Here is a 19,152-nt window from a genome sequence, read left to right as displayed (position 1 = left end):
CATTTGCAATGCGAGGATGAGCAGGTTGACGACTTTGATTTGGCACAACATTTTCTTCTGGGCCATTTTCTTCAGTAGCACCAGCATGATTTTCTTCATGATCTGGAATGATTTCTTCAGCAGATTCTTCGGTAGGGATGACATCCTTAGTAGCCTTGAACTCGATGGTTTCCTCAAGTGACATTTCATCTAGCTGTAACATCCCAATTTTTCAATTTGGAATGTTATACACTAGATCATCTTTGTATGTCTTATTTTATTGCTTTTTGGCTTGATCCTAGAAATTTTACGCAACTCAAGGACCCTTGGAGAGAGAGTTGGGAATTTCTTTATTTTCATATTTGAGTTTTCTCAAATTTTGAAAATAGGATCATTTGATTTTATTTATTTTATCTTCAATTATTTCTATTATAAAAATATGAGAGAGGGAATAAAATGACTTTCCAAAAAATAAAGAAATATTGAGGATTTAATTAAAAAATCAAATAAGTTTTTGTTTCGGAGTTTTTGGCTATTTTATTTAAACTTAGGAAAAATTGCACGTTTATCAAAACTACATTTTAGGGCCAAGAAAATGTTTATCTTGTTCTAAATATTTTATTTAGACGGTGAAATTTTGTTTTGGAATTTTTAGATTTTTATTGATTTTTCTAGGATTTATTTTCTGTTCGGCGGAATTGTTTAAAAAAAAACTCCCGCGCACGACTGGGCCGAAGGCCCAGCCGAGCCAGGCCAAGCCCGCGCCGCCGCCGTCTCCTGCCGCGCGCCGCCGCTGCCGAACCGGACAAGGAGTCCGAGCCGGACTCCTCCGTCGCCGCCTTGCCCCCTCCCCTGAGCCACCTCCCCCCTTCTTAAATACCGCCCCTTCCCACCCCGCCACCCATCCCACCCCGCTGCCGATAGTAGCAGCAGCAGCTGCTGCCGCTGCCATCACCGAGCCGCCGCCGCCGCCACCGTCGGCCGCTGGCAACGCCCGTCGCTGTCGCCGCCGGAGCCCCGCCGCCCCACCAGACCCACCGGACCCCGCCGAACTTCGCCGGAGCCCGACTAGGTAGCCGCCGCCGCCTCGGTTTTCTAAGAAAAACCGATTCGGTTTTTTTAAGAAAACCCTAGTTTTTATTTTTTTTAGATCGGTTTTTTTATTATTTTTTTCCGGTTTACTTATTTAGCGAGCGTTCGCTCGTTCGTTCATTTTTTTCCGTTTAGTTTAAGTTAACAAACGTCCGTTCGGTAAACAGTTCATCGGTTTTTCTTTTTCTCGGATTTTCCGCGATTATTCCAGATCCCGATTTCTGATCCGATTTTCGTTTTAGTTTTCTTGTCGCTCGTTTATCGGAATCAGGCGATTCAAGCGCCTGGAGTTTTGTCTCTAAACCCTCTTTCCATTTAACCAACTCAAACAATTTTTTTCTACTGTAAAATTTGACTTAGGTCCAGATTAGTAAACGAAGCTTGTTTCTTTCGCCGTTTGTCTTTCGTTGCTTCGTTTGATTTGATTCTTTTTGCAAACCGGAGTTCTTAAGTTGAACTTTTTGGTTAGTTTTCTTATTTTAGTTTTACCTTTGCATTATCTGAGTACTTATTGTATGCTTGTTTGCTTGTTTGTTTGCGATAGAGTATCCGGAGTGCGCCGCTTGCTACTTCGAATCTCTAGGTTTCACGGATCATCAGCAAGGCAAGTAACACTTTGATCATACCTCTTTACTACCCAGTTTTATTGCATTAGATCAATCCTCAAACCAATTGCATGATTAGGATCTGATTAATATGTGGGTTTGGGATGTAGATGAGGTAGTACCTATTACCTGTTTTATTATCAAACCCTTGGGAGTTACTTCTACATTTGCTTATTGCCATGCTATGCTAGTAGACGTGGATTGGGTGAGTGTATCCATGAAAGATGTGAGATTGTTATTTAATGTTTTATTTAAGGTGGCAACTTTAACACACATCTGGGTGGATTGAGGCACCTTTGTATTCCAACGTTTGCTTGTTTTTCTTTATCGACCGCCACCCAGGCTCAAAGGGATCATGAGATTATTCATGCTAGAAACTTCCGTGTGCAGCCACAAGCTACTATGGGCTCTAGCATAGTTGATTAAGTCATGTGAACTCTTACAGTGGTATACTAGCAGATGTAGGGGAAAGTAGGTGTAACTGTCTACCCGATTGTAAGGTGCTAGCGCTTCTGAAAGACTAGGGCCTGGTCATCCATTTCTCAAACACCATGTAGTGCGAGGAATCCAACGGAGGAGATCGGGTCTTGTGGGGAAAAGTGCGCAAACCTCTGCAGAGTGTATAAACTAATCAAGGTTAGCCATGTTCCTGGTTATGGACGTTTTGAGTATCTAGTACCTGGATTATCATGTGAATCTCATCATGTTACTTTTATTTAATTTATTGGGTTTAATGATGATGTTTAATTTGGATTGAGAGGATGTCTATCTTCTCAATGTTAACAACCACCATGATAGTTAAATAAAATTTATTCCTTTGAAGTAGGGAAAATTTGGCTTTATGCAAAACTGTAACCATAGAGCTTTCCACCAGCCATATATGCATGTAGTGTAGCTTATTTCTGTTCATTACTCTCTATGTGTTACATTGCCAGCATATTCCATGTGCTGACCCGTTTTCGGGCTGCAACGTTCATGTTGCAGACTTTTCAGACGACGAGTAAGGTGCCTTTAGGTCGTGGTTCTATACTCAGTGATGCCGGTGGAGTTGATGGACTCACTTATCTTCCAAGCCTTCCGCTGTTATCGTTATTAGATGGCCTTAAGCCATATTTATTGTAATAAGGTCTCTTTTGAGACATTCAGTTTAATAAGTGTGTGATTGCGACTCTGTTATAAATCCTTCGAGTACTGCGCGTGTCAGCATTACTGATCCAGGGATGACACTGAAGCACAGAGATCAGACTGTTTGAGGTCTGGTCGCTACAAGATGGTATCAGAGCACACGCTGACTATAGGACACGACCACTAAGCTAAAGCCCTAGATCACTACTCACTATTCTCATTTTTGACTCCTCATCTTTTCTACTCTTTCAGGATGGCGGATGCAAGGAACAAGTTCACGCAACCGGATGAAGATACACCCTTTGGACGCCACTTGAGGGAAGTCACTAAGTATCTGAACATCGGAGTGCCTAGCTTCACTGGGACCTACATCACCACTTTACCCGAAGAAGAGCGTTGGATTATTCAAGTTCAAGTTCCAGGAAGGATGTTCATGCCCATCACCGGACCCATAGAGTTTTCCTTTGATGCACCAACCTGGAGTCTAGGAAAGAGCATGGCAGCTCACATCACCATGGGACGTATTGGAGAAGTTTATCACAAGGATCTAAAGGATACTATTTACCAGATTTGTGGGCGCCGAGATGAGCAATGGGAGATGATCAGCACCAGGAAGGATAGTGCAATTGCGTCTTTCATCCAGGAGTTAAACCAGAACATTCATCGCCAGGAGAACCAGATGTGCGCAGGCATGATAGATCTGAAGAAGGCTATGACCAAGATTATGGAATTGGAGGAAGAACTCAAGTCTACACGCGATGGATATGAAGAGGAAATAGCAACACTCGTGCAGAAGAATGAAGATCTGAAGAAGAAGTTGAATGTATTCATGGGATTCCCCATGACTGGAGGAGAAGATGATGATTGCACTTGTCCAGAAAACTACATCATCATCGACGACACCGACTCGGACCCAGACGATGGCGATGATGACTATGTTTATGAAGCTGGAGCAGATATCATGGAGTCTTCAACGGAACAGTTTTTCTAGTCGACCACCATAACAGTAGTAGTATTCCCCCATTAATCTAGTATAGTCCGAGCACTTCTGTAAGGATAGTTAGACCGTTGTATGCCCTTGTTTGAATTGAAATAAGTGTTAATGTTTGCTTTTGTCTCATGTGCATATGGGTAGTGTTTTCTCTCTAGACCTCATTCTATTCTATATTCTCATCTTTTCTAAACCCTCAGATGCCTCCGAGACGTCACAATGGATTTGCTTTCTCACCGGAGCTCACCCAGTTGATCCAGCAGCAGAATGCATTGATGCAGTTACTAGTGCAGAATCAGAATCAGGGGAACAACAACAACAACAACCCACCACCACCACCACATGTTGATCACTTAACCCGTTTCCTTAGACTCAATCCGCCGGTGTTCTCCAGTAGCACCGAGCCAATAGTTGCAGATGATTGGCTCCACGAGACAAGAAGGGAGTTGACCACTATAGGATGCACAGATGCGGAAAAGGTGCATTTTTCCGCACATCAGCTAGATGGACCCGCAGCATCATGGTGGGAGAATTTCACAGCCACATATCCTCTCGACACTGTCACATGGGATCAGTTTCAGTAGGCTTTTCGTACCGCCCATGTTTCAGCAGGAGCTATGGCCAGGAAGAAACGTGAGTTTCGCAACTTGCGCCAAGGATGATGTACTGTTGGCCAGTATGTGGATGACTTTAGTAAGCTAGCACGTTATGCCCCAGATGACGTTGCTACAAATGCAGCCAAGAAGGAGAAGTTTCTAGAAGGACTGAATGATGAGCTGAGCATGCAGTTTACGGTAGCAACCTTCAACAACTACCATGAGTTGGTAGATAGAGCTCTTATGATTGAAGGGAAATAGCAGCAGATTGACAACTGCAAGAGGAAGTATGGACAAGGGAAGTACAATTCTGGAGCTCAGCAGAAGCCGCGTTTTACCCCGAAATCGGGAGGACAGTTTCAGCATACCCATGGAGGAGGGAGGTCGCACAATCATAATGGCCCCAAAAATGGGAATGGGAATGGAGGAAGCAATGGCCAGAATCGACCAACCCATCAACCCCAGCCAAGAGAGACCTGAGCCAAGTCACTTGTTTTAAGTGTCAGAAGACTGGACATTATGCCAATCAATGTCCTAAAGCCCAGAATGGAAATGGCAATGGAAGCTCTGGGAAGAAGCCGAACCCTTTTAACAGGGGACAGGTGAACCACGTTAACGTGGAGGAGGTTGAAGCCCAGCCAGATGCAGTAATAGGTACGTTTTTCGTTAAGTCATTTACTGCACTAGTTCTTTTTGATACTAGTGCATCGCATTCATACAAATCAAGGGGATTTGTGGATAAGTATAAACTTCCCACCAAGGTTCTTAGAACACCTATGTTCGTAAGCTCACCAGGAGCGGAGTATATGGCCAATCGAGGATGTTTTCAAGTGCCATTGAGTATAGGTAGGCACGTTTTCCCCTCGGATTTAATCATTTTGGAATCTCAAGGTTTGGATGTGATTCTGCGTATGGATTGGCTATCGATGTATGGAGGAAACATCGATTGCCTCAGTAAGTCGATTTTGCTTACCACCCCTAGAAGGGAGAAGGATCAAGTATGTATCACGACACGAGCCGAAGAGGACCCAATTAAATTCCTTATCATGAGTTGTATAGGAGGAAGTACCAGTGGTGAAGGATTTCCCTAATGTATTTCCAGAAGAGTTGCCAGGCATGCCACAGGATAGAGATATTGAGTTTTTGATTAAGCTTTAGCCAGGCATAGGGCCGATATCTAAGAGACTATACAGGATTCCCGCACAAGGTTTGGAGGAAATTAAGAAGCAGATTCAGGAGTTATTGGATAAAGTCTATAGTCGCCCAAGTTCTTCACCTTGGGGATTGCCAGTACTTCTAGTGGAGAAGAAGGATGGATCATTGAGAATGGTTGTTGATTATCGAGGATTGAACGAAGTCACAATCAAGACCAAATACCCGTTGCCGATGATCAACGATTTGTTTGACTAGTTGCAAGGAGCTAAGGTATTTTCCAAGATCGATCTGCGATCTGGATACCACAAGTTGAAGATTTGAGAGCAGGATATACCTAAGACGACTTTTACCACCGGGTACAGGATGTATGATTATACCGTTATGTCATTTGGTCTGACTAACGCACCTGCATATTTATGAACATTATGAACAAGGTGTTTATGGAGTTTATGGGTAAGTTCGTCGTGGTGTTCATTGATGATATTTTGGTCTACTCGAAGAATGAAGAAGAGCATAAGGAGCATTTGCGTTTGGTACTGGAGAAGCTCAGAGAATATCAGTTATATGCAAAGTTCAGCAAATATGAGTTTTGATTGAAGGAAGTCGGATTCCTCGGACATGTTATATCCGGAGAAGGAATAGAAGTAGATCCCACCAAAGTTGTCACCATGAGAAATTGGGTAGCACCAACAACAATTGGAGAGATCCGGAGTTTCCTTGGACTCGCAGGATACTACCGGAGGTTCATTGAGAATTTCTCGAAGATTGCGAAGCCCATGACGGAGTTGTTGAAGAAGGATACCAAGTTCAAACGGACTGAGGAATGTGAGGCCAGTTTCCAGGAGTTGAAGAAACATTTGGTTACATCACCCATGTTGATTCTGCCAGATCAGCGCAAGGATTATGAAGTATATTGCAGCGCTTCTCGTCGAGGACTTGGAGCATTGCTTATGCAGGCGGGAAGAGTAGTTTCGTATGCCTCACGACAGCTCAAGCCCCATGAGTTGAGTTATGCTACACATGATTTGGAGTTAGCAGCCATAGTGCATGCATTGAAGACCTGGAGACATTTTCTCATCGGAAATCATTGTGAGGTGTACACGGATCACAAGAGATTGAAGTACATTTTCACACAGATGGAGTTGAATTAATCTTAGGCAATGGAGATGGTTGGAGCTCATCAAGGATTATGATATGAGATTGCATTATCACCCCGGAAAGGCTAACGTAGTAGCTGATGCGTTGAGCTGCAAGAGCCATGTCAACACCCTCTTGACCAGAGAGTTACCAAAGGAGTCACCCGAGGATCTTCGCGAGCTATGTCTAGAGATAGTTCCAAGAGGCTATGTAGCAGCATTGGAGATTCAGTCTACTTTGATGGAGAAGATCAGAGAAACTCAGAAGACTGACAAGGAGATTGCCTCAATTAAGGAAAAGATGAGCAAAGGAAGAGCTAAAGGATTTCGTAAGGATGGGCACGATACCTTATGATTTGAACACCGCATTTACGTGCGCAATGACCCAGAGATCAGGAAGTTGATTCTGCAGGAGGCCCATGATTCGCCATACTCGATTGACCCAGGAAACACTAAGATGTATCTGGATTTGAAGGACACTTTCTGGTGGACCGGAATGAAGAAGGATATTGCAGAGTACGTAGCCGTTTGTGATTGTCGGTGTACTAGAGTAGGGGTACCCTAGTATCCCGAACTTGTGCACGGGCAGTTGCAGCACCCCGCGGCAAGGCTTGCCGGGTGGCCGCCAAGGTCCTCCGTGGCTCTTTTGGAGCCATTCAAGAACAAAGTATTCAAGTCAAGGAGACAAGGCCCCAGCAAGAGGAGCTTGCCGGGAAGGCCAACCAAGGCATCTCAAGGAACTTGCCGCGACGTGCCACGCATCCCGGCAAGGCCCGGTGAGCGACAAGCTTCCGGACGCGACAAGACAATGACCGCGGCAAGGCGCTTGCCGCGGCAAGTGACCACTCTGTACCCATGCTCCAGCACATCCACCAACGTGTCGCCCTGGGGCCTTTCCAGGCGCGCGTGGCGAGAGGCTGTGCAGCCAGCGGTGCGTGGTGGCATGCGACGCTGACAAGATTGCCATCGTGGCGAGCGGTGGCGTCCCTGACGGTCCTTTTCTGCACTGTTTGGGCGACGCAGACGGGCATTTAATGCCCTTGTCCCCTGCCGTCAGGGTTAGGTAGGATGTACTGTGCAGGTAGCTGTACCAACCACCCCTCTTTTTCCATTTTTACCCTTGTCTACGTTGCCACCTGTCGGTGACCCCTTGAGCATATAAAAGGAGGCCCATGCTCAACGTAGAAGGGGTTCGTTCGATTGGAAGCCAGAAAACACTCACGCTCGGTCTCGTTAGCAGCTCGAGTGTACTGTAGCACTCAGCGCTCCTGAGCAAGAACTCAATACAATTAGACAAGCAGCAGTAGGAGTATTATCTCTCTGGAGAGCTCCGAAGCTGGGTAAACTGCTTGTGTGCTTCGCCTCAATCTGCTCTTCGTGCGATCTCCGCCCCCCGCCGAGCCGAAAGGGGCTCGGTCCGCCGGTCCCATAGGTGTTCATGGATCAGTTTCCCCGACTTCTTTGGCGCGCCAGGTAGGGGGCATCGAGATTGTGTGAACCTGATCCGGTGTTCACACGAGCCAGATGTCCATCTTCTTCATCGACATGCCACCGAAGAAGAAGACTTCGGCGGCAGCTGTTCCGTCCACGTCGATCCCACCACCACCGGAGCAAACGGGTGGTGGGGTAGACGCCGGCGGAAGAACGGACGTCGACGAGGAAGCTCATGATGCTGCCAGGTCCAAGGACAAGGTTGCGCAGACCTCGGCGTCCGTACATGTACCGCGCCCATCTCAGGAGGCGCAGGACCGAAAACGTCATGGTATTCGCAGTACCATATGTTCGTTGGGACAAGATCGAGCTGGTGGATCTCAGGGTGCTCAAGACCAGCATGCACGCCAACATGATGGCACGAGCGAGACACGGTCGCCTGGACGGGATACTGCTCCTTCTAACATAGTTAGAAGTCCGAGCATATCCCACTCCTCGCACCGTTCGCCACTGCCGCCCACCACTCCACCAGAAGCTTTGGCGCGAGCTCAACTGCTCCTGGATTACCCTCCAGCGGAAGACAAGATCGACCAATGGAGGGCCACCATTCAGAGTCTCATTGGCTTCGCCAACGGCGACACTCCGCGGCAGCCGAATACATCGCTGCCACGGCAAAACTGCCAGGCGCGAGCGGATGGCGACAAAACCGGTGGGGGTGCAACCACCATGCACTCTCCACCCAAAGGCCAAGATCATCGACTCGTCGGATCCACCTTGACGGCGACTCCACCGCATCATCAGATCCACGAGCTCGTCGCGATCAGCGCCAAGTTCTTCATGAACGACAGCAAGAAGACGCTTGTACTCGCATCGAGCGCCAAAGAGAAGCGCGGCGTCAATCCGACCAGCGCGCTGGGCCCTCTATCGACATGCATGCGCCAGGGGAACCAGGCGACTTGCCGTACACGGTAGGTTGCCCTGCGTTCACTCGTGAGCTGCGGCAGGTCCAATGGCCCAGTACGAAGAATTTCAAACCAGATGTACCAGAGAAGTACGACGGCAAGTCGCATCCGTCGGAGTTCCTCAGCATCTGCACCATCGCGGTGCAAGCTGCCGGGGGACGGGACGACAAGATCCTTGCCAACTACTTCCCGCTGGTGCTCAAGCCCAACGTCAGATCCTGGCTCATGCACTTGCCGGACAACTCCATATCCTCCTGGGCAGACCTGTGCTATCAGTTTGTCGGCGCCTTGACAGGCGGCCACAAGCCTCATGGCCAAGAGAGCGACCTTCATCTGCTCGCCCAGAAGGAAGGAGAGCCCCAGCGCAAGTACATTCAGAGATTCAGCCGCGTACAGCACAACATCCCAGACGTCCACCCCGCTGCGGTGATCAGCGCGTTCCATCAGAACGTGCGAAACCGCAGGATGCGGGAGGAGATGGCGATGTGCAAGATCAGAGACGTCAGTGAGCTATATGCCCTAGCCGATAAGTGTGCACGTCCTGAGGAAGGGAGGAAACTCCCCGGAGAGAGTATAGGAGCAGGAGGATCTGATAGTGAGGAGACTGCCCCGGGAAAGAAAAACTGCCGGCGGAACAACAGGAAGAAGAAAGGCAAAGATGTACTAGTCATTGAGCAGTCCGACAACGGAGGTGGCGCCAAGAAAGCCAAAGCTGGTAGCTCCGGCAAGGAGGCTGTGGCGGTCGCCGACAAGCAGGACGGCACCAACAAGCAGTACTGCAAGATCCACCGCACCAAGGGCCATGACCTCCAGAGCTGCAAGAAGGTCGAGCAGCTTGTTGAGCAGCAAAAGGCTGAATACGAGCAACGTGACAAGGAGAAAGCCCAGGAAGGTGCTGGAGGAGCCAGCAAGAAACGTCTCGGACGAGGAGGACGCCGCGGCAAGGCCAAGCAGCGGCAAGGAGAGAGACCTCCCCGCGGCCTCGACAAGGATGAAGATGATGACGATGATGAAGATATGGATGATGACGAGACCGATGAGCAGGAGTTCCAGAAAGCCATAGAGGTCCTGTGCATTGGCGGTGGTGCTTCTCTGCATACTTCACACCGCCAGCTCAAGCAGTGGGTGCGGGAAGTCAATGCAGCAGAACCACCCATCGAGTCACGCAAGCCTCTGAAATGGTCCAGCACGCCTATCGTCTTTGACATTGAGGACCACCCTGATCGCGTAACTGCGGTCAGGTGCTTGCCGATGTTGGTTTCACCAACTATCCGCAACCTCAAGGTCACTAAGATGCTAGTTGACGGTGGGGCCGGCTTGAACTTGATCTCCTCCACGGTACTCCAGAAACTCCAGATCCCTGATAGCGAGCTCGAAGAGACTGGCACGTTCCAAGGAATCAATCCGGGAAGGAGCAAGCCGAAGGGAAAGATCACGTTGCCGGTAACATTTGGCAGCGAGATGAACTTCAGGACTGAGAGGGTCACTTTTGACGTTGCTGACTTTCCATTGCCTTACAATGGGATACTCGGCCGTCCAGCACTCGCCAAGTTCATGGCAGCCTCTCATTATGCATACAACGTAGTAAAGATGCCAGGCCCGATAAGTGTCATCTCTGTCCCTGGCGACAAGAAGGACGCTCTTATCTGCGCCGACAAGATCTACCGGGAAGCAGCAGCTGCAATAGATCACAAGTCCCTGCCGCCGGACGAAAAAGAAGACCAAGTCTGGCAAGAGTTCTGATGCCCACTCCGGCAAGCGCACCTCTTTGGAGTGCTGCGCTACCGTCGAGGACGCACCATCGAGCTCCGCCGGCAAGTGTAAGAAGACAATGGCAGATCCACCAGAGACTAAGAGGGTGTCCGCCAAGGAGGACGGCACTGGTGGTACCTTCACCATCAGTGCCACTCTCGACCCTAAATAGGAAAGCGCGCTCGTTGCTTTCCTGCGGGCGAATGTCGACGTGTTTGCGTGTCAACCGTCTGACATCCTCGGTGTTCCCAGGAAGGAAATCGAGCACCATCTTGCCATCTACCCTCATGCACGGCCCGTCAAGCAGAAAGTCAGGAAACAGGCAGTGGAGCGCCAAGAATTTATTGCAGAAGAAATCAAGAAATTGGAAGCAGCAGGCCTTGTCAGAGGAGTGCTCCATCCTACGTGGTTGGCCAATCCTGTAGTCGTGCGTAAGGCAAACGGGAAATGGAGGCTTTGTATCGACTTTACCGATGTCAATAAAGCTTGTCCCAAAGACCCATTTCCCTTGCCGCGCATCGACCAGATTGTTGACTCCACGGCCGGATGTGACTTGCTTTCATTTCTTGATGCATACTCAGGATACCATCAGATCTTCATGGCGGAAGAGGATGAGGAGAAGACCGCATTCATCACCCCATGTGGCACATACTGTTTCGTACGGATGCCTTTCGGTTTAAAGAATGCTGGTTCAACATTTGCAAGGGTAGTCCATGACACTTTTGCGCCACAAATACACAGAAATGTGGAAGCATACATGGATGACATAGTGGTCAAGATCAAGGACAAAGCGACTCTGATTCAAGATTTAGACGAAACCTTCGCAAATCTGCGCAAGATCAACCTCAAGCTTAACCCCGAGAAGTGTGTGTTTGGAGTCCCTTCCGGCAAGCTTCTCGGGTCTTCGTGTCTCAGCGGGGAATTGAAGCCAATCCCGACAAGATCAAGGCCATTGAGCAGATTGAAGCACCAAAGCGCGTCAAGGATGTACGAAGACTTGCCGGTTGCGTGGCTGCTCTCAGCAGGTTTATCTCTAGGTCTGCCGAGCGCGCCCTGCCATTTTTCAAAATATTGAAAAAGGCAGGTCCAATGAAATGGACTCCGGAAGCGGAGGCTGCGCTGCAGGACATAAAGAGATACCTACCCTCTACTCCAACACTTGTCGCACCTAAGCCACAAGAGAAGTTGCTGCTGTATATAGCGGCAACCAATCAAGTGGTTAGTGCTGCGTTAGTAGCGGAGAGGGAGGCGGATGATGAGCCAGCAACCACGACAGATACATCGAGCGACAAGCAGGGGACTTCACCGGCAAGCTCTGGTCCCGACAAAGATGGATCTGCGCAGGAGCGTGACAAGATGCAGAAAAGAATGGTGCAGCGCCCAGTTTACTTTGTCAGTTCCCTTCTGCAGGGGGCTAGATCGAGGTACTCTGGTGTGCAGAAATTGCTTTTCGGCCTTCTCATGGCCTCGAGAAATCTGCGCCATTACTTCCAAGCACATGAGATCACAGTCGTCACTCGTTTTCCGCTGAAGAGGATATTGCAAAATCCAGAAGCAACAGGCAGGATTGCCGAGTGGGCACTGGAACTGTCAAGCTTTGGCCTCAAGTTTGAAAGCACTTCAACTATCCAAAGCAGAGCACTGGCAGAGTTCATAGCAGAATGGACGCCAACACAAGATGAAGAAATTCCAGAAACAAGCATCCCCGTCAAGGAAGCAAGCAAAGAGTGGCTGATGTACTTTGATGGTGCCTTCTCGCTGCAAGGCGCCGGTGCGGGCGTGCTACTTGTTGCACCCACCAAATAGCACCTCAAGTACGTAGTCCAGATGCACTTTCCCAAGGAGGAAGCAACAAACAATACTGCAGAATATGATGGTTTGCTTGCCGGTCTCAGGATCGCAGCAGACCTTGGGATCAAGAAGCTCATTGTCAGGGGTGACTCACAGCTTGTCGTCCACCAAGTGAACAAGAACTATGAGAGTCCGTTGATGGAAGCTTACGTGGATGAACTAAGGAAGCTAGAAGAACACTTTGACGGCCTGCAGATGGAACATGTTCCAAGAGCTCAGAACGACATTGCCGATGGCCTGTCAAAGTGCGGCGCACTTAAGTTACCTGTGGAACCAGGGATCTTTGTGCTCAAGGTGACTCAACCATCTGTAACGCCATCAACTGGACAGAGCAAGAAGAGGAAATTGATTTCTGGTGACTATTTTCCGGCAGAGCTCCCCGAAGCCGCCGCCAAGAAGGTCCTCAAAATCAACACCAAGGATGCTGAAGAGCAGTCTGCTCCAGCGAGCCCTAGGGCTTGTTCCGTTGAAGCAGACTCTCCCGACAAGGTTTGCTCCGGCAAGCTTGCCGGGGAATGTCAAGCTCCGGCTGAGCCGCAGGTTCTTGCCGTAGAAGCGGATGTTCCCGCAGCAGCAGATGTGCCTTTAGTCCTTGTTGTCGAGCCGCAAGCTCCAACATGGGCACAGCAGATTGTCCTTTTCCTTCAGACAGGAGAACTTCCCGAAGAGCAAGAAGAAGCAGAAAGAGTAGCCCGGCAGTCAAGTATGTACTAGTTTGTCGACAACACATTGTACAGAAGAAGACTCAATGGTGTGAAATTGAAGTGTATTCACCGGGAAGACGGACAAAAGCTGTTGGCAGAGATACATGGAGGCATATGTGGTCACCACATTGGCGCAAGAGCACTTGCCGGCAAAGCGTTCCGGCAAGGTTTCTTTTGGCCGACAGCCCTCCAGGATGCAACTGCACAAGTAACCAAGTGTGAAGTGTGGCAGCTCCATTCCAAGCAGATACACCAGCCAGATCAAGCTCTCCAGACGATCCCTTTATCCTGGCCATTTTTGGTCTGGGGGCTCGACATCCTCGGCCCCTTTCCCCGAGCTGTCGGGGGCTTTGAGTACTTGTATGTTGCAATCGACAAGTTCACAAAGTGGCCGGAAGTGGAACCAGTGAGGAAGGTGACAACACAGTGAGCAGTCAAGTTCTTTAGGTCGATTGTTTGCCGTTTCGGGATCCCTAACAGGATCATAACCGACAACGGCACGCAGTTCACGAGCCGCACCTTCATGCAGTACGTCCAAGATCTTGGCGACAAGGTCTGCTTCACTTCTGTTGCTCATCCGAGAAGCAACGGTCAAGCGGAGAGGGCAAATGCTGAAGTGTTGCATGGGCTCAAGACCAGGTCTTTCGACAGGCTGCGCAAGTGCGGAAAGAACTGGATTGAGGAGCTGCCGGTGGTTCTTTGGTCAATCAGGACGACACCAAATCGAGCCACTGGCCAGACACCTTTCGCTCTAGTCTATGGAGCAGAGGCAGTTCTCCCCACGGAACTCGTATACGGGTCACCTCGAGTGCTCGCTTATGATGAGCTTGAGCAAGAGCAGCTGCGACAAGATGACGCGCTGCTCCTTGAGGAGGACCGTCTTCAGGCTGCTGTACGAGCTGCTCGATACCAGCAAGCTTTGCGCCGCTACCATAGCCGCAAAGTTAATGCGAGAAGTTTCGAGGAAGGCGACCTTGTTCTTCGGCGTGTTCAGTCCGCCAAGAATTCCAACAAGTTGACGCCGAAGTGGGAAGGCCCTTACCGGGTGAAACGAGTCACTAGGCCAGGCGCTATCCGCCTTGAGACCGAAGATGGCATTCCGGTGAGCAACTCCTGGAACATTGAGCATCTTCGTAAGTTTTACCTGTAAGGCGCGGTTGCCGGAACCTGTCCCGGCAACCACCTTTTGTACAAGTCTTGCCGATGTTGCATGTAATCCTTTGTACAAAGCCGGGCGCAGAACCCGTGCATAAGTAAAGCTCATGTGCTCCGCGCATCTTGTCAATTTCATGCTTTCTACTATCTTTGCATGCGTTATCTGACATTTTGTGCAGCGCCTACCCCCGGTAAGCAATAACGAGCCGTAAGGCTCCATATCTTTATTTTCTCTTCTTTCTTTTTCACAAAAAGGAAAGGAAGGTTCCCTCGCACACAAGTTTGCCGGGGAGAAAGGAGAAGATAATGGTGTGGACCAGGCATCGTTCAAAGAAGTTTCGCCTTACTGGAAAGCAAGCAACAGAAAAGCTAAGTTGCCAAAGTTTGAGCAATCAGTTTTTAAATTTTTAAGTTATCTTCCTCGAACGACCGTGCTTTGTATGGAAAACCTGTGCGCGGAGGAACCAACTCGTAGCTAGTTGCGCCCTTACTTTGTTTCGAGTCCGCTCAACAACTTAAGTGAGCTGCGACTAGTTGCGACAAGGTTTCTTGTCGGAAGCGGCACCGCCAACAGGCTGCTGACGTCCCGCACTCAGCGCTCGCGGCTCAGGTGCCTGCGCCGACAAGTTCCCTAAAAGCGTAGGGCAAAAACATACAAAGGAAGGAATCAAGTAAAGGAAATAACACAGCAATCTCTACTCAAAATAGAGTTATATTACAAGATAACTTGTCGCAGCTCTAATAAATTGTTCTCGTGACATGACCAGTAGCGACAAAGAGAAAGAGAAAACGGGCGTCCTAATCTACGCGATCGCCCTCAACCCTCTTGATCCCGCTCACCTTGTCCACAATGGGTGCGACAAGGCCTTGAGCGCTTCCAGATCAGCATCCGGCAGCAGGGACTTGAGGACGTTGGTGAAGTTGAGGCCTGGGTTGCGGAAGGCCACCTTCATCAGCACCTTCTGGAGAGCTCCCGCGCAGATCTTGCGCGACTCGTCGGCCAGCTGCTTTGGGATCTTCTCCTGGAGTCGCTGGAGGGCCGTCGCCACGCCTTTGAAGAACAAGCTGAGCTTGGCACTGGGTTGGAGGTGCCCGTCGGAGGAGTACCCAAGATCCTCCATCCCCAGCTGCGCCAGCTCCCCGTCGATGGCTGTGGCAACATTCACCACACCCTCGGTCTAATGCTCCACAGTCTCCCTAAAAGTATCCTGGGCGGCAGCAGCACTCGCCAGCAGCGCCTCGTCGGCCTTGATCTTCTCCGACAAGGCCACCTCCCGCTCCTTTCGCAGCGCCGCGAGCCGCTGCGCCTCGGCCGACTTCACGCCCTTCCCCTTGTCGGCTTTCGGAGCCATGGCGGAGGCGGTGGGGGAGATCGACGGCGTTGGTGATGCTGGTGGCAATGGGGGGCGGAGCGCTGCTCTCTTTCAGCTTCGGGAAGAAGGGGGGAGCAGCGGAGATTTGTGAAAATGGAGTAACAACCGGCGAGATGGGCGAACTGTCCCTGTTTCCCCTGCTTATAAAGAGGGAGGGGGCGGACGTTTCGTCCTTCCGAATAAAGAAACCACCCACGATCTCTCCCACGACGCCACATTCGACGCGTGCCGTTGGGGGAGGGCGCGGTGGATACGGAGTAAGATACGGCGTAACCCAGGCCGCGCGTGCCCGTGCCCTGTTTTGGGCCTGGCCCAACAGCGCTCGGCACCATGTGTGGCCCAGGCCCGGGGGCTCCTGTCGGTGTACTAGAGTAGGGGTACCCTAGTATCCCGAACTTGTGCATGGGCAGTTGCAGCACCCCGCGGCAAGGCTTGCCGGGTGGCCGCCAAGGTCCTCCGTGGCTCTTTTTGGAGCCATTCAAGAACAAAGTATTCAAGTCAAGGAGACAAGGCCCCGGCAAGAGGAGCTTGCTGGGAAGGCCAACCTAGGCATCTCAAGGAACTTGCCGCGACGCGCCACGCGTCCCGGCAAGGCCCGGTGAGCGACAAGCTTCCGGACGCGACAAGACAACGACCGCGTCAAGGCGCTTGCCGCGGCAAGCGACCACTCTGTACCCACGCTCCAGCACATCCACCAATGTGTCGCCCTGGGGCCTTTCCAGGCGTGCGTGGCGAGAGGCTGTGCAGCCAGTGGTGCGCGGTGGCATGCGACGCTGACAAGATTGCCATCGTGGCGAGCGGTGGCGTCCCTGACGGTCCTTTTCTACACTGTTTGGGCGACACAGACGAGCATTTAATGCCCTTGTCCCCTGCCATCAGGGTTAGGTAGGATGTACTGTGCAGGTAGCTGTACCAACCACCCCTCTTTTTCCATTTTTACCCTTGTCTATGTTGCCACCTGTCGGTGACCCCTTGAGCATATAAAAGGAGGCCCATGCTCAACGTAGAAGGGGTTCGTTCGATTGGAAGCCAGAAAACACTCAAGCTCGGTCTCGTTAGCAGCTTGAGTGTACTGTAGCACTCATCGCTCCTGAGCAAGAACTCAATACAATCAGACAAGCAGCAGTAGGAGTATTATCTCTCCGGAGAGCTCCGAAGCTGGGTAAACTGCTTGTGTGCTTCGCCTCGATCTGCTCTTCGTGGGATCTCCGCCCCCCACCGAACCGATAGGGGCTCGGTCCGCCGGTCCCATAGGTGTTTGTGGATCAGTTTCCCCGACAGTGATGTATGTCAGAGAGTAAAGGCAGAACATCAGAAGCCAACAGGATTGCTACAGCCATTGCCAATACCCGAATGGAAGTGGGATAAGCTAGGCATGGATTTGATCACAGGATTGCCCAGGACTCGTATAGGCTATGACTCAATATGGGTTGTAGTCGATCGTTTGACGAAGGTAGCTCATTGCATCCCAGTGAAGACCACTTACACCAGTGCGAAGTTGGTGAAGATATACATGACCAGGATCGTATGTCTGCATGGAGTTTCGAGGAGCATTGTATCAGATAGAGGAACCCAGTTTGCCTCAAAATTCTAGAATCAGTTGCATGAAACTTTGGGTACCAGGCTAGAGTTCAGTATAGCCTTTCATCCGCAAACAGATGGATAGACCGAGAGACTCAATCAGATTTTGGAGGATATGCTGAGAGATTGTGCGCTAGATTATGGATCTAGTTGGGACGACAATTTTCCATATGCAGAGTTCTCTTACAACAACAGTTATCAATCCAGATTGAAGATGGCCCCTTTCGAAGCCTTGTATGGAAGGAGGTGCAGGACCCCATTGTTGTGGGATTAAGTTGGAGACCGCCAGTTGTTTGGACCAGATTTGATTAAGGAGTCTGAACAGAAGGTAACGTTGATTCACGATAGGCTCAAGGTAGCCCAGTCTAGGCAGAAGAGCTATGCATATTCTAATCGCAAGGAAACAGTTTACGAAGTCGGAGACAGAGTTTACCTCCGTGTATCTCCACTTCGAGGAGTTAAGCACTTTGGAGTTAAGGGAAAGTTAGCGCCACATTTCGTGGGACCATACAAAGTTTTGGAGCGTACGGGAGAAGTTGCTTACAAGTTGGACTTGCCCGAAGGATTGTCAGGAGTTCATGATGTATTCCACGTGTCCCAGCTGAAGAAGTGCCACACAGAGATGGCTGATATACCGCTGAGAGATACAGTGCCACTGGAAGCGATTCAGTTGGATAGTGCTTTAAACTACGAGGAGAAACCAGTTAAGATTCTCGAGTATGCCAGCCGAGTCACCCGCAGCAAGGTTATCAAGTTTTGCAAAGTTCAGTGGAGCCACCACACCGAGGATGAAGCCACCTCGGAGCGAGAGGAAGATCTGTTGAAGGACCACCCTCACCTATTTTCTAGCCAACCCGAATCTCGAGGGCGAGATTCATCTTAAGGGGGTAGGTTTGTAACATCCCAAATTTTCAATTTGGAATGTTATACACTAGATCATCTTTGCATATCTTATTTTATTGCTTTTTTGGCTTGATCCTAGAAATTTTACGCAACTCAAGGACCCTCGGAGAGAGAGTTGGGAATTTTGTTATTTTCATATTTGAGTTTTCTCAAATTTTGAAAATAGGATCATTTGATTTTATTTATTTTATCTTGAATTATTTCTATTATAAAAATATGAGAGAGGGAATAAAATGACTTTCCCAAAAATAAATAAATATTGAGGATTTAATAGAAAAATCAAATAAGTTTTTATTTCGGAGTTTTTGGCTATTTTATTTGAACTTAGGAAAAATTGCACATTTTTCAAAACTGCATTTCGGGCCAAGAAAATGTTCATCTTGTTCTAAATATTCTATTTAGACGGTGAAAATTTGTTTTGGCATTTTTAGATTTTTATTTATTTTTCTAGGATTGATTTTCTATTCGGAGGAATTGTTTTTTTAACTCCCGCGCCCCACTAGGCCGAAGGCCCAGCCGAGCCAGGCCAGGCCCGCGCCGCCGCCGTCTCCCGACGCGCGCCACCGCCGCTGACCCGCACAAGGAGTCCGAGCCGGACTCCTCCGCCACCGCCTTGCCCCTCGCCGAAGCCACCTCCCCCCTCCTTAAATACCGCCCGCCGCTGCCCCTCCTCACCCCACCACCCGTCCCGCTCCGCCGCCGACAGCAGCAGCAGCAGCCGCTGCCGCCGCCGTCCCCGAGCCGCCGCCGCCGCCAACGCC

Source organism: Triticum dicoccoides, chromosome 6B (assembly GCF_002162155.2).
Source record: "Triticum dicoccoides isolate Atlit2015 ecotype Zavitan chromosome 6B, WEW_v2.0, whole genome shotgun sequence".
NCBI classification, from domain to species: Eukaryota; Viridiplantae; Streptophyta; class Magnoliopsida; order Poales; family Poaceae; genus Triticum; species Triticum dicoccoides.
This window is presented reverse-complemented; position numbering follows the sequence as displayed.